The 14967-nt window shown below is 48.9% G+C and overlaps 1 protein-coding gene across 1 annotated transcript in view; it reads right to left on the bottom strand.

The window, feature by feature from the left end:
• The window catches only part of NAV1 (neuron navigator 1), a 263223-nt gene extending 248262 nt beyond the window's left edge, over positions 1–14961 (bottom strand). The window contains exon 1 of the mRNA XM_034667023.1: positions 14940–14961. The gene's annotated coding sequence lies outside the window, so the exon portion shown is untranslated. The remainder of the gene's footprint in view (positions 1–14939) is intronic.
• Between the last annotated feature and the right edge of the window lie 6 nt (positions 14962–14967).

The following is a 14967-nucleotide window of genomic DNA, read 5'->3' as shown; positions in this document are numbered from 1 at the left end:
CCCGCCTCCCAGGCCTGGCTGAGTTGAGGATTGTCCTGGCCCAGAGAGAAGATGCTCGGGACTTTCCAGGGTCCCAGCAACCAGGGGAAGGAAGATGGGTACCCCTATGATGGGCAGGACCTAGAGGAAGCCTCTGCTGATACTCTGGCTGGTCCGCCCTCCTGACTTCCCCACAGCAGCTAATGACCTCACAGCTCCCCCGGAGCCTCAGCCTTTGAAAGCTCAGAACCTCCGAGACAAAGAGTTGCAGGATTTAGATGTGGAGAACTTAAGAGACCAAATGAGACGAAGAAACAGAGACTCAGAAAGGGAAAGAGATTGGAACGAGGGCACACAAGAAGTGAAAAGCAGGTGCCCCGGCTAAAATGCCTCGTGCCAGCCCACTGACAAAGGACTTCACACGCATGGCCCCATGCAGTGTCATCAGGCAGGTGGTACGTTACGGATTGAACTGTGTCACCAAAAAAGATAGTTGAAGTACTAACCGTCAGGATCTCAGAATGTGACCTTATTTGGAGATAGGGTTGCTCCAGATGTAATTAGTTAGGATGAGGTCATTTTTGAGTAGGGTTGGCCTTCTAAGAGGGGATTTGGACACAGACACACACAATGGGCAGATGATGGGAAGACCACAGGGAGGAGATGGCCACATCAGCACGAAGGCAGAGACGTGGGGTGACGCATCTCTCAGCCACTGCATGCCAACGATTGCCCGCAAACACCAGAAGCTAGGGGAGGCGAGGAACGGTGCTCTGGAACAGGTCTCAGAGGGAGCATGGCCCGGCTGATGCCTCGATTTTAGACTTCTAGCTTCCAGAACTGAGACAGCACGTTTCTGTTGTCTAAAGCCACCCAGTTTGTGGAACTTTGTTAGGACAGTTCTAGCAAACGGATACACAGCATGTTTCCAAATTCAGGCCCTCTGGCTCAGTCCAGAGCTCTTTCAAAAAGACTGCACGCTTCTTAGATTCTCCTCTCTCTTTCGTCCTTTCCACGGCCAACTCCTGAAGTCCCGTTGGGTTTTCCTTTGTGAAAAATCCACCCACTCTCCTGTTCCTTTCCCAGCAGGGCTGCCCTTGCTCAGGCCCTCCACGTCAGGAATGGGACAGTGATCTGCCAGCCCAACTCCCTTTCTTGCAATCCACTAGGTCATTCCACACCTCCTTCTCGAAAGCCCCACGGTGTGCCACGGTCTGTGCTAGCTGCTGAGGTCCTCTCATTGCACAAAGCGGATACGGACCGTACTCCTGTCAAAATACTGCTTCCTCATGTCACCTACCTGCTCTGGGCCTTGGGTGTCTTCCCACCACCTCTAGGCTAATGTCCTCCACCCCCTGCTCGATTCAGGTCAGAGAACCACCTTCTGTCTTACGGGGAAACCAGTCACGTCTCAACTCGTGATCTGAACTTCTACCTCTGGGAGGTAAGGATGGCTTCCAGACCATGAAGGAAAGAAAAGGTCCTGTGGCCTTTTATGGGAAGCCACCAAAACGGGACGTGTTCTGGGGAAGCAGGTGACACAGCAGACTTCAAAGACTTCCAGCTCATCTTCACTTTCAAAACCCTAGCAGATACCCTACGGATGCTCAGCAGAGGGGACTCCCAGGGCCATGGAAGCAACTGAAGGGCTCACCCATCAACAAACTGTGTTGTGTCCCTACAGCAGAAGATAAAAGGAAAAGACTACATCATTCAACACGGGTGAGCTTCAAAAATATTACGTTGAGCCAAAGATGCCCGACACAAAATAGATCATACCCCAGGATTCCACTTACATGAAGTTCCTGAACAGGCACCACTCATCTATGGTCATGCAAATCAGCACAGTGACACAGTGGGGAGGGGGGAGGTGTACTGACGGGAACAGACAGAAGAGGGAAATGCTCTGTATCTGGACTGGGATGTGGGTTATGAAGGTGTATTCATCCGTCAAAAAAGCATCAAACTGGACACTTCAGATCTGTGCATTTCCCAGTTTGTAAAGCGTACCTCAATTTAGAAGAGAATAGAATGAAATAGACGAGTAAGGGGTCCTCTCTCCCTTTCTCTCTGAAGTGAAGGGAAAGCACCCCCAGGGCACACAGTGGGGGACAGGGTGTTGCTGAAGGTGAGGAGCCATAGGCTTGACTCACCTTTCTAGACCCGAAATCTTGCTCAGTCCCCTGCCTGGTTCAGGGAGCAGTGCAGCTCTCTCTACAAAGAGGCAGATGGAAGCAAATAGAGTGGGCATCTTGGCCCACGGGCCGCTGAGCACAGGCTTTTCTGGCTTCTAAGTCAGGCCTTCTGCCTCAAAGGCACTGAGGCTGAGTCCTCCCTCGTGTCCCACTGCCATGGAGACGGCCCCAGCTTGCATCCTGGCCCACAAAGGCTTGAGTTCATCATTTCCCATCTCCCACCTTCCCATCCACTTTGCCTCAGCCACATCTGCGACCTCTGTTCTCGAAGCCAGTGCTATTTATAATGCCCTGGAAACACAGCCTGGGCCAGATAATAGGCGGGCTTTGACAAACAAAACCCCAGGCCACTCCACTCCCCCACACCCCCAGAGGCCCGCAGTCTGGAGCCCAGTGGGGCCCAGAGGGACCATACGTCTTAGAGCCGGCACCACTCCCACCGGCTCTGTCTGACCCTCAGACAGGGAAACATTTCCCCCTGTCTGGTATATAAACACCCCTTTGGGGATAAATCCACCCAGAGGCAGAGTCTGCAGAGCTGGGGAGCTGCATGTTCGCGGCATCCTTGGTTCTGCTCAGTCATGTGGTCTAGCCTGCATTTACCCTCCCGGGACCAAGTGCAGAGAGCCCCGGGGCATCCAGAGCCAGGGTGCCCCGACGAGGACAACTAACGTCAGCTTTATGCCACATGGTTTGGAACACCCCCTAGGATGACCCTCACCATTCCGTGGGGTAGGTATGACTGTCCCCGCTGCACAGAGGAAGGCTGAAACTCAGGGAGGCTGCAGGTCAGGCTGACTCCCAAGACTGCATTTTCTACCAGGCCATTCATTCACAGGACCCACGTCAGGGAGCAGCCAAGGAAGCAAGGAGGTGGCCTCTAAACCAGCCAGGGAAATTCAGGACCAAAGGCACTTACATTCATTGCTGTCTGTCCCTCGGCTTAAGGACAAATTTATCCAGTATCCTGGGAGTAATCAATGAGCAAATATTTCCTGAGTCCCTACTATGTGCCAGCTCTCAGTCCAGCTGAGCCTGACTTTACAGGCTTGTCTCTGCCCCGGGTAGCCTCTCCCAGACTGTATCAGCACACCAACCCCCGCCCCCCGCCCCCCCTGCCATCCCAAACACAGAGGCCTTTGTCTGGGACTGGATGTGGGTATGAGAGTGTTTTTTTTTTTTTTTAGAGTGTCATGGTCTCTGCGGCCAGCTCACAACGGCCCTTCCCACCTACTTCCCACAGCCACCCCAACCCTGCGGTCACTTTCTGAAACTCCCTAGTGGCCTCTGATTTCTTTCTGGCCATGGCCAGCGAGAGGAAGTGGGGAGATGACTCAGAGGTGTGATGTGGCCTTAACAGATGTGTCTTTGTGATGACATTCCCTAAGGAGGTGGGTAATGAGTGACAGAGATCTGGATATCATAGGAGGTGTGTAAACAGGGAAAGGCCAGGTTATTAGGTCCAGACCAGATACAAAGCAAAAGTCTTAATGGATTGTCAGCTTAACGCAGCCCTAAATTCACGCACAATAGTAATTTTCAACTCTGAGGAGAAAATGAGAAACAGAACTCAAAATGTAACACTTCTACCTTGTTCCTTTGACTGGGTAAAATTAGCAGGAGTGATAAAATTGGTGATGTACTTTTAAGTACCTTTCACTGAAAGACAAATCTTAAGGACTTGTCAAAATAAATGTAGTAACAAAATTAATTTTTAAAAAACCCTCAATGTGGGGCGTCTGGGTGGCTCAGGCGGTTAAACGTCTGCCTTCAGTTCAGGTCACGATCTCAGGGTCCCGGCATGGAGCCCCGCATCATGGGGCTCCCTGCTCAGCAGGGAGTCTGCTTCTCCCTCTCCCTCTGCCCCTCCCCCTGCTCCTGCTCTCTCTCTCTCTCTCTCTCTCTCTTTCTCTCTCTCAAATAAATGAAATCTTTAAAACAAACAAAAAATGTCAATGTCATTTCTGCATTTTTGTAACAGATATGACAATCACGGGCCATTAAAGACGCTGCCCACTGCTGTATATGGCCTTGGGAGTACTGGAAAGGACAAAGATTAGGAGTCAGGGTTCCCCACCTGATTCCCTAAAGTTATGTGGCCTTGGGCAAGCTACCTAGCTTTCCCCATGTGTATAAAGAGGAATGTTTATCTTACCACCTCATAGGGTTGCCATGGAAAGGAAATGAGATGTTGGCTGTGAAATCAGCCAGGGAAGTCCGTCCCCTAAGCTAGAGGAACCACTGCAGTGAAGGCCTGAGAAGGAGCCACGACCTGAGGATGGCATCTGGGTCTTGTGACTTCCTTAGAGCTCAGCTACACTCTCAGGCTGGCCACAAATGTCCCGGAGTGGTGCAGGTCTCAAATACTCACCCACAGATCCCTCGGGGGCCAGATCTGCACTCGGTGCCCACCCCACCTGTGCCTAGGACAGAAGGTCTGGGACCGAGCAGCTTTCAGAGGCCTGTGGCAGAAAACTTCATGAGTTCCAAAAAATAAAACTGCAAAACTGACATTAATCACGGTTTAATGAAACAGCTGTAAAATGAAACATCATGTCAACTGCATCGATATTTAAATGTACTTCTCATGAAAATTCATTATATTTGAAAATAACTCTTAGGTGACATTTTTCTCACTTCACAGTAATTTCTGCATATGTTCAGGGTGACCCAGAAGTCGCCAATGTTAAATTATTAAGAAATGAGTCACCAATGTCCAAATACCTTGAAAAGTTAAATTGTAAGAATCTTTGAATTGTGTTTACAACAAAAGTATTAATACTTTCTGTGGGATGTGGGGTGTGGGTGCAACCTCCTGGGGATGCCGTGTCCTGGGGCTCTCTCCGGATGAGCATACCCAGTATGGGGGGTGCCTGGGTGGCTCATTTGGTTAAGCGTCTGCCTTCGGCTCAGGTCATGATCCCGGGGTCCTGGGATCGAGTCCCACATCAGGCTCCCTGCTGGGCTGGGAGTCTGCTCCCTCTGGTCCTCCCCCCTCTCGTGCTCTCTCTCTCTCAAATAAATAAATAAAATCCTGAAAGAAAGAAAGAAAGAAAGAAAGAAAGAAAGAAAGAAAGAAAGAAAGAAAGAAAAAGAAAGAAAGAAAAGCATGCCCAGTGGTGGGCACCAAGGTCTTAGGAAGTCCCTCTTGGTTTCAGCTCAACATTTCAGAAAAGCTTCTGCAGGGCCAAATCTGTCATCCTGTCCCTTCTCTGTATTTAGAAGCCAGGATGTCTGAATTCAAAGCCTGCCTTTCTCCATACTGTCAGGGGTGGTCACCATCAAACTGGACAAAAAACCTTATGATAACAAGCTATAGTTTCCTGTTCCACCTCTTCCCAACCCCACCCTGTTGCCCAAATCGTTTTCTGTTATTAGTTCTTGTGGTGGTTACACTCTAGATAATAAATTAATAACCTGATTCCCTATTTTGCCACTGCTAGACAATATCAACCGTTACCCAAAACAATAGTTAAAAATGATGGGTAACTTACACTAAACCCATCTCTCTTTCTCCTTTTCTTCCATCCAATATTTGATATTATTTACTTTTTTGATTATTTTGCAACTTTATTCTCAAAATTTGGTTTCTTGTGGGTTTTTTAAATTTTTAAAAAATTTTTGTTTTAATATTTTTTAAGACTTTATTTATTTATTTGGGAGAAAGAGAGAGAGCATGAACTGGGGTAGGGACAGAGGGAGAGGGAGAAGCAGGCTCCCTGCTGAGCAGGGGGGCTCCATCCCAGGACCCCAGGGTCATGACCTGAGCCTAAGGCAGACACTTAACTGCTTAACCGCTTAACTGACTGGACCTCCCAGGAGGCCCTAAGTTTTACTTCTTTAAGTAATCTCTATACCTAACGTGGGGCTTGAACTCACGACCCCAAGATCAAGAGTCGCATACTCTACTGACTGAGCCTGCCAGGCACTCCTGGTCTCTTGTTTTCTAACACTCTGACAGCCTCTCGCCAATTCCCTTGGCATAAGACGAGAGTACTGGAGGACCCCCTCTCCACACCTCTCACCTTCAGTCAGACATACTTTTATTCTGAATTGCCATTTATAGTCTGCCCAGCAACTACTACCAATCATATGGACCCTCCTCCAAGATTACCAACAAATGTCATTTATGTTATCCCGACAATGTAAATATTGTTTACCACCTGCCTCAGAGGGCTGGATCTCACTTTCCTCATCTGTAAAATGGGAGTAGGAGAGCACATCCTAACACCTCCTAACGCCACGTGAAGAAGGTAAGAATGTGAAGGACAGAAGACGTTCAGTAAATAAAATATCTTCTTTTTTTTCTATAATTACTCCATGGCACAGCACTGAGTGGTAATAATGGCTCATACTATTTGGGCCACTGAAAAGACTTTCTGAACCCCGATTTCTTCACCAGTAAGATGGGGAGGATATTAGTACCTATCTCACTCAGTGGTGATAAAGATTAATTGAGGAAGCCTGGGTGGCTCAGTAGGCTAAGAGTCTGCCTTCGGCTCAGGTCATGACCCCAGGGTCCTGGGATCAAGCCCTGCATTGGGCTCCCTGCTCAGTGGCGAGCCTGCTTCTCCCTCTACCTGCTGCTCCCCCTGCTTGTTCTCTCTCTGTGTCAAATAAATAAATAAAATCTTTTAAAAAAAAAGATTAATTGAAATTGAAGTGTTTTGTATTCAGTGTGTCACTATCCCAATTTAAGGGATTGTGACTTCATTTCCCTCTTTCTGGGAGAGAAAACTGCAGTTCAGGCCCCCACACAGCAGGCTGTGGTTGGGAAAAATGCACAGCGCTCTCTAAAGGGCATTTGGGGAACAACTGGAAAATATGAATATGGCCCATAGATTAAATACTTCTGCTGAATCCAGTATCATTGGCTGTGATTATGGTACTGTGGTTATGTAGGAGAATGCCCTTGTCCTTAGGAAATACATGCTGAAGTATTTACGGCTTAAGTGTCAGGATGTCGGCAATGGCTCAGGAGAAGAGAGACAGACACAGAGAGCACAGCGTAGCAAAATGTTAGCATTCAGGGGCATCTGGGTGGCTCAGTCGGTTAAGCATCTGACTCTGGCTCAGGGTCATGATCTCCAGGTCCTGGAATCGAGTCCTGCATCTGCGTGGGGCTCCCCACTCAGCAGGAGTCTGCTTTTCCTTCTCCCTCTGCCCCTCCGCGCACTCTCTCTCTCTCAAATAAATAAATTCTTTAAAAAACAAAATGTTAACAGTGTGCCTGGGTGGCTCAGGTGGTCTGCCTTAGGCTCAGGTCATGATCCCAGGGTCCTGGGATAGAGCTCTCCACATGCGGCTCCCTGCTCAGCAGGGAGCCTGCTTTTCCCTCTCCCTCTGCCTGCTGCTCCCCTTGCTTGTGCTCTCTCTCTGTCAAATAAATAAATAAAATCTTTAAAAAATGTTAACAATCAGTGAATCCAGATATTAATGGTACTAACCTTTCACTTTCTCTACTGGTTTAACATTTTTCAGAATTAAACCTTGTGTGTGGGGGGAGCACTTTCAGTGTTGGGAAAGCACCCTAAGGGTCACGCAGCCCTTTTGCCTACTCTGGGGATTAGGTGTAGGCCCTCACACTGCAGCTCCCACGGTCCCTCCCAGTGAGGTGGGGGCAGCTCTGCTGACATCTTAAAGCCCTTATAAAGCTGACCATGTCTAGGAGGTGAGGGAGAGCTCCCAGGTTAGGGGGGCTAACGGTCAGCATTCTGTGGTGCAGGTTGCCCTGGCTAATGGAGCCCTGCTTCTGAAGATTTGAGGAGGGAGGGCCGAGGGACAGAACTGCCCCAGATGAGAGAGCAGGCAGAGACAGCTGTCCAGCCTGGGTCCTGGCTGAAGCTCCTTCACCGGGTGTCTCATCAGCTGTCTCTCTTTTGTTAAAAGGAAAGCAGGAAGAGAACAGTTGGTATCTTAGCACTACCCAGAACCCAGATACTCCTTCCAGTCAACTCAATTATCTGCACCAGTGAACTGGGAAAAGAGGCACTGGGAATTGACTTTATATTCTGTGCTATCCTTGCCATCTACCAAAAAAAAAAAAAAAAAAAAAAAAAAAAAAAAAAAATCAGTAACACCAAAACAAAACGAATCAGTTCAATAACAAACAATATAAAGCAAAAGATGTGGTCAGACTCTCTCGTTCCTTTATGTCGTCATGTTCCCATCTTCTCCCTGACAGGCCAGCTCACAGGTCTGCGGGGGCAATCTACAAACTGGAAAAAAAAAAAATCTGCTTTGCCTAACTGATCATAGGTAATCGGCCTGTGGACAGTATGTGGTCGTAACCCCATAACTGGAGTGCTGCACTTCATTCTGGACGAAACACATTCAGGGCTTGGAGGTCTCACTGGATCCACACAATCATTCCCTGCCTGTATTTCCCAAACTTGCTGGATCATAGGGATCACCGAAGGACAGGAAGGAGGGTGAGATCCGTAAGCTGGGAAACACTGTCTTCGGAGTAAGGCATTTTTTTTTTTAAGATTTTATTTATTTATTTGACAGAGAGAGAGGCAGCAAGAGAGAGAACACAAGCAAGGGGAGTGGGAGAGGGAGAAGCAGGCTTCCCACTGAGCAGGGAGCCTGATGCGGGCTGGATCCCAGGATGACCTGAGCTGAAGGCAGACGCTTAAGGACTGAGCCACCCAGGAGACCCAGAGTAAGGCATTTTCATTTCACTTTTCTTGGGGAAGAAACTGAGTCTCTAAGAGCTTCCCTGGCTGGCCTCGGGTCCCTCAGATAGAGATAATGATGTCACTGTGGATAATATGATTTTAACTGCTAATATTTGCTGAGTACTCACCACGCGCTAAGGACTTCACAGGCAAAGTCAAGATTTGAACCTTGACTCTAAGTCTGGCTCATTTCATGATCTAAATTCTTGCTATTACCTCATACATCTTCCCAGAAAATACTTGAGAACACATCCGGTAAAGAAGATCTGCAAAAAAGGGCAGCCAAGAGCAGAGAGGAAAAGATGGGGCAGGCACCTGGTAGCCGTTTCCAAATAACTGAAAGGCTGTCACTGCGCAGGGCAATTGCACTTACACCACACGCTTTATTTTGCACACCCCCTACTTTATTTGGGGATGCATTTTGGTGAAGCCCATTCACTTTTTGGTATCTTTCCCCAATGGGTAGAAGTCACAGCCATGGCAGATGAATACAAGAAGAAACTGAGACACCAAGCTGTCCAAATAGGGAAGAAGATGACTGCAACACACCCACCGTTGCTGGGAGTGGCCCAGCAACAGAGATGTCCAAGCTGGATGACCCCTGGTGGGGAGGTTTTAGGGGGCCCTGAGATATCTGCAGAAGAAAAAAAAATAGGGCTACGTGACAGTTATGGTTCTTTACAAGTTTGCAAGTTTAATTCTACAGAAGTTGACATTTATTCTATTTACAAATGGATTTTAAAATCAGGGGAGGGATGTAAAGTGGGTCAGTATTATTGTCCAGATGGGGAGGGAATTGCGTCACTGAAGCTGTGACCAGCCAAGGGTTCCAGGGAGTAAATCAGCTCAACCCCTGAGTAGCTGAAACCCTCACTGGGCATTAGCGTCACAGAGGGGGCTTTAGAAAATGACAGACACCAGAGCTGCCGTCCCCACCAAGTGAAGCGGCATCCCTCAGGGGTGGGCCCAGGAATCAGTCATTTTTTTTTTCTTTTAAAGATATCTATTTATTTGAGAGAAAGAGTCAAAGCTGGGGAGAGAGGCAGAGGGAGAGGGAGAAGCAGACTCCCTGCTGAGCAGGGAGCCCGATATGGGGCTCGATCCCAGCACCCTGGGATCATGACCTGAGCCCAAGGCAGGTGCTTAAACGACTGAGCCACCCAGGCGCCCGAGGAATCAGTAATTTTTAAAAGCTCCCCCAGGTGATTCTAAGGGGCAGCCAGATGGAGAACCACCGAACCAGAGAAAATGAAGCTCACGCAGGGCTGCTGTTGAGGGACTGTTTGTAAGTCAAGAAGATCTGACTCAACATCCCTCCAGAATGTTCCCCTTGGAAGTCAGGTGAGGCCCTTTGATCCCTCAGGGGAAGCCATGAAGTTCTGACTTTTCGAGCTATTACCAAGTCACAGATTCATCGAGATAAAACGTAGAATGGTGGTTGCCAGAAGTTGGGGGCAGGGGGGCGGAATAGAGAACTCGGAGTTAACTGTGACAGGCACAGAGTTTCAGCTGGGGAGGACCAGAAAGTTCTGGAGATGGATGATGGTGACGGTTACACAAGGTGAATGCACTTAACGCTATTGAACTGCACACTTACAAGTGGTTAAAACGGTCCGTTTCACGTTACACGTATTTTACCACAGTAAACAAATTGTTGAACGTTTCAAGTACAGTGACTATAAGAAAAATATAGTGAATGTGCATTGACCCACCCAATGGTTAGCACTGTGTCAAATTTTCTTCAGTCTTTTTTAGATTAATTAACGACTGAATTAATTTAAGAGAGAGAGCAGAAGGGAGAGGGAGAAGGAGAGAGAATCTGAAGCAGACCCCATGCTGAGCACAGAGCAGGACAAGGAGCTCAATCCTACGGCCAAGAGATCATGACCTGAGCGGAAACCAAGAGTCGGATGCTTAACTGACTGAGCCACCCAGGCGCCCCCATCTTCAGTCTTTTTAAATAGAAGAAATAAAGCTTTGCAAATTAAAAAACAACAAAAAAAGCATTCAGAGGGATTTACCCCGGGAATGGAAGGGTAATTCAACGGGAGAAAATCAATCAATGGCAGGTACCAAAACACATGATTATCTCAACTGGTGCAGACAAAAGAATCTGACAAAATCCAACACCCTTTCATGATGCAAACACTTAAGAAAACTGGGAATAGAAGGGAATTTCCTCAACATGACACGGGACATTTATGAAAAACCCACGGCAAGCACCACACTCACTGGTGAGAGACTGAGAGCTTTTTCTCTAAGATCAGCAACAAGACAAGGAAGTCCACTCTCCCAGCCCCTCCTCAACACTGCATTAGAAGTTCTAGCCAGAGCAATTAGGGACGACAATCGATCAATCAATCAATAAATGGTATCCAAATTGGAAATGAAGAAGTAGGACTGTATTTATAGTTGACAGGATTCTACATATAGAAAATCCCAAAGAATCCACACACACAAAAGGCTACTAAAGCAAACACACAAATTTGGCCAAGTTTCCGGAGCATAAGACCAACACACAAAAATCGGCTGTGTTTCCATGTACCCCCCCCCAACAATCTGAAAAAGAAATTAAAGCAAACAATCCCATTCATAAAAGCTTCCAGAGCATCTAAGGATTGGACATTAAAAGCATCTCACAGGCCTTTGAAGTGGAAACATTTTGTTATTAACGGTGCTGGCGGAGGCACATGCTTCGGCACCTTTCATTTTTCACGCATATTAGCACATCGCAGATTAAAATTAAGGAGAGCTGATAGAGTTGACAGGATGGCGATGTGGACTGCAGAGGCCGCGGAGGGGAAGCGGAGCCACATCCACAGATGCTTCCGAGAGGCCTGGGCCTTGGCCATCCTGCCTCCTTTCACGTCTCTCCAGAGTCGCAGGAAGCTGGGAAGCAGAGTTCCAGGCCCCTCGGAGGAAATCAGGCCTGAGTCAGCCTTCCGGGGAGGTTGAGGGAACAGATTGGGCTCAGCAAACTGTTCACTGAGGAGGGTGTTTTTTACTTGAAAAGTTGGTTGGGGTTTGCTTTTCTTTTTCTTTTTTTTAAGTTGAAGAAGGAACTAAAAGTGTTTTTAATTATTGTTTTGTGACTAGGGGCCAGAAAGATGAAGGGTTTGCCAAGTATTGCCACATTCTTAGTTCTCCGTGTTCCAGAGACTCTAAGAGCTGGTGGTTGGTTCCATCATGGAGACAGCTCTCCTTACCCCGTTTCTGTTCCTCTCTCACTGACAGCTAAGGAGCAACTGCCAAGATCTATGATGGAAACATGAGGCAGAGAAAAAGTCTGAGGGCAAGAAGGTGATCTGCTGAAAGGGATTAAGCCCTGGACGGGTGGCCAAAAGACCTGGGTTCTAGGTTGGCCTCTGCGGCGCCCCAGCTCTGTGTGGCTTTGAGTCCATCGGACTCTTCATTCTTGTCCCTAAAGGGAAGAGGGGCAGGGCAGGGGTTGGGAGGGGAAGAGATTCTTTTGACTTTGACATTCTAGTTTTTCTAAAGGCCAAACCCATTAAGAATTCAAAAGAACTTTAGGGGCGCCTGGGTGGCACAGCGGTTAAGCGTCTGCCTTCGGCTCAGGGCGTGATCCCGGCGTTATGGGATCGAGCCCCACATCAGGCTCCTCTGCTATGAGCCTGTTTCTTCCTCTCCCACTCCCCCTGCTTGTGTTCCCTCTCTCTCTGGCTGTTTCTATCTCTGTCAAATAAATAAATAAAATCTTTAAAAAAAAAAAAAAAAAAGAACTTTAAAAGAAAGGGGAAGTGACATGGATTGAAAAGAAAGATGGAAACAGAGACCAATTTTAAAGAATGGACAAGAGATTTTTCTATTCCTGGCCACTCTCTTCTACTTGACCAAGGCTGAGCAGATGCCAGAGACTCAGGTGGACTTAGGAGGGGAGCAGAGCTGGCAAGGGAAGAAAAAAAACAGCATTCCTGCCTTCAGTTTCCCGAGGCCAGGGCTCCCCAAGTTGATATCACAAAAACCCCAAATGGTTAAAGTTTGCCCACCTGTGGGCAAATCAACCCCATTATGGACCATGTTCTGAGAGGGAAAAGGTGGGGTGGAGACAAACAACTTCCCCAAAATGAATAAAAGGGCCTGATTTGGATGGGAGGCCCCGATTTGGATAGGTGTTCCTTAGATTTTGTTCCAACTGTACTATTCAGCAAACATTCAGAAAGTGCCTACTATGTGCTGCGTGTTGTGGGTGGTCAGGCGGGCTCTCTGGCTATTCGGCATTCATAGGGAGATAAGGCATGCACACAAATCCCAACTGTCTAAAAAGACTAAGCAGAATGTTGAAACCTGCCCCAAGGGAGTTCAGAGCAGGGGCTGCTCCCCCTCAACCTGGGAAGTTCCAGAAACAGGCCCTAGAGGTTGAAGCACAGATCTGGAAAGGCTTGTCTGTTCTTCCAGGAGTGGCAGTTTGCCCAGCTCCGTTTTCAAGAAGTGAAAACCAGGGGCGCCTGGGTGGCACAGCGGTTAAGCGTCTGCCTTCGGCTCAGGGCGTGATCCCGGCGTTACGGGATCGAGCCCCACGTCAGGCTCCTCTGCTGGGAGCCTGCTTCTTCCTCTCCCACTCCCCCTGCTTGTGTCCCCTCTCTCACTGACTGTCTCTATCTCTGTCAAATAAATAAATAAAATCTTTAAAAAAAAAAAAAAAAGAAGTGAAAACCAAAACAGAGAGGCAAATTACTTGCTCCCTCATCATCCAGGTAGTTAGCAACACAGGCTGATTAAGGAACTACAAACTGGTAACTTCCCCCAGAAAGTAACGGTGGAAGATGAGATAAAGCTCATTTTAGAGGAGGAAATCCAGAGTCACAGTCTCCTTTCCCAGTTTAATCCCAAAGACACACCAACCAAAATTCAAGGCAGGATAAAAAAATTCATAAGCAGCCTGAAGTCACATGTATTTTGGGTCTGAAGGGAGCCAAGGTCTCCGAGGCGGCAGCTCCGCCTACTTGGGGAGGGGTTCTTCGTGCGAAGTCCAGCTGCCCCATTATAAATGAGTTGTAGGGGACACCATGCATCCGGAAAAAGACAGACGAAAGACGAAAACCTAAGCAAGCTTTTTGCTTTTGCAGAGCGAACGTGGCCGCAGGCTTTTCAGCATTGAATTTGAACAAGCCAATGGCATCCCAATCATTGAAACAGGAAGCCAGATAAACAGCACGTTATCAAGGGGGGATCCGGGCGCTTCCCTTAAGCCGGCGCCAGCTGCGCCCTGTGGCTGTCCTAACAAAGTCCCATTGACTCACCAGCTGATTTTCCAGTGTTGGGCTCCGGGGGACAAGGAACCCTCTCTGCTGGCTGGATTTCACCCCTGCACACCGCCCCCACCACTCACCACTCACATCCTCCCTCGATCCTGCCTCCCCTCTCAGCCCTCCGCAGACTGGGCTGATTCTTTATCCTACGACCAGGTTCTGAGAATTGAAGGGACCACAAGAGCCCAAGCACCGAGCGCCCTCAGGTGAGCTCCCGGTGTTCACCCAACCTTTCCTTTCTCCTCCCTCCCGCAGCCCCCGGGAACGCTTCCTCTGAGCGGGCGCCGAAGAGGACAGCCTCAGGGAGTCTGGCGGGCAGACACTTCGCAGCGCAACCTGGGCACCCAGTGAACATTTTCTGGAACAGCCCGGCAAAGTCACCTGCTCCAGCTGCTCCGCTCGCTCAGCTGGGATGGGAGAAAATGTGGGTACTGTGTGTGCGTGTGTGTGTGTAAAATAACGCAGTACTTTGTGTCTCTGGTTATAGGATCTCAACACACTTCACGTTGTAGCTATTTCACAGAAAGGGAAACTGAGGCTTCGAAAGGCTGGAGCTGGGTAGCCCCTAGTGAGTCAACCCCCAGAGCAGACCGCAGTCCCCTAAGGACGTCTCGGCACAACACACCCTCCCGGCGCCTCCGTTGTTATTCCAGCACCTCTCCCGAGCCCAGCCCGCAGCCTTCCCGGAGCACCAGGCTCACCTCCCCCCGGAGCTTGGTCCCGGCCCCGCAGAGTGGGGAGCCGTGGCGGCCCGCGTCCGCCGCAGCGCGCAGCCCGGTCCCCGCCCCCGCGACGACTCGGCGCGGGCCACTCACCCGCGCGCCTGGCCGCCCGAGCTCCGGC

Source organism: Ailuropoda melanoleuca, chromosome 8 (genome assembly GCF_002007445.2).
Source record: "Ailuropoda melanoleuca isolate Jingjing chromosome 8, ASM200744v2, whole genome shotgun sequence".
NCBI classification, from domain to species: Eukaryota; Metazoa; Chordata; class Mammalia; order Carnivora; family Ursidae; genus Ailuropoda; species Ailuropoda melanoleuca.
The sequence above is the reverse complement of the archived record's forward strand: the minus strand, read 5'-3'. Positions and strand labels throughout refer to the sequence as shown.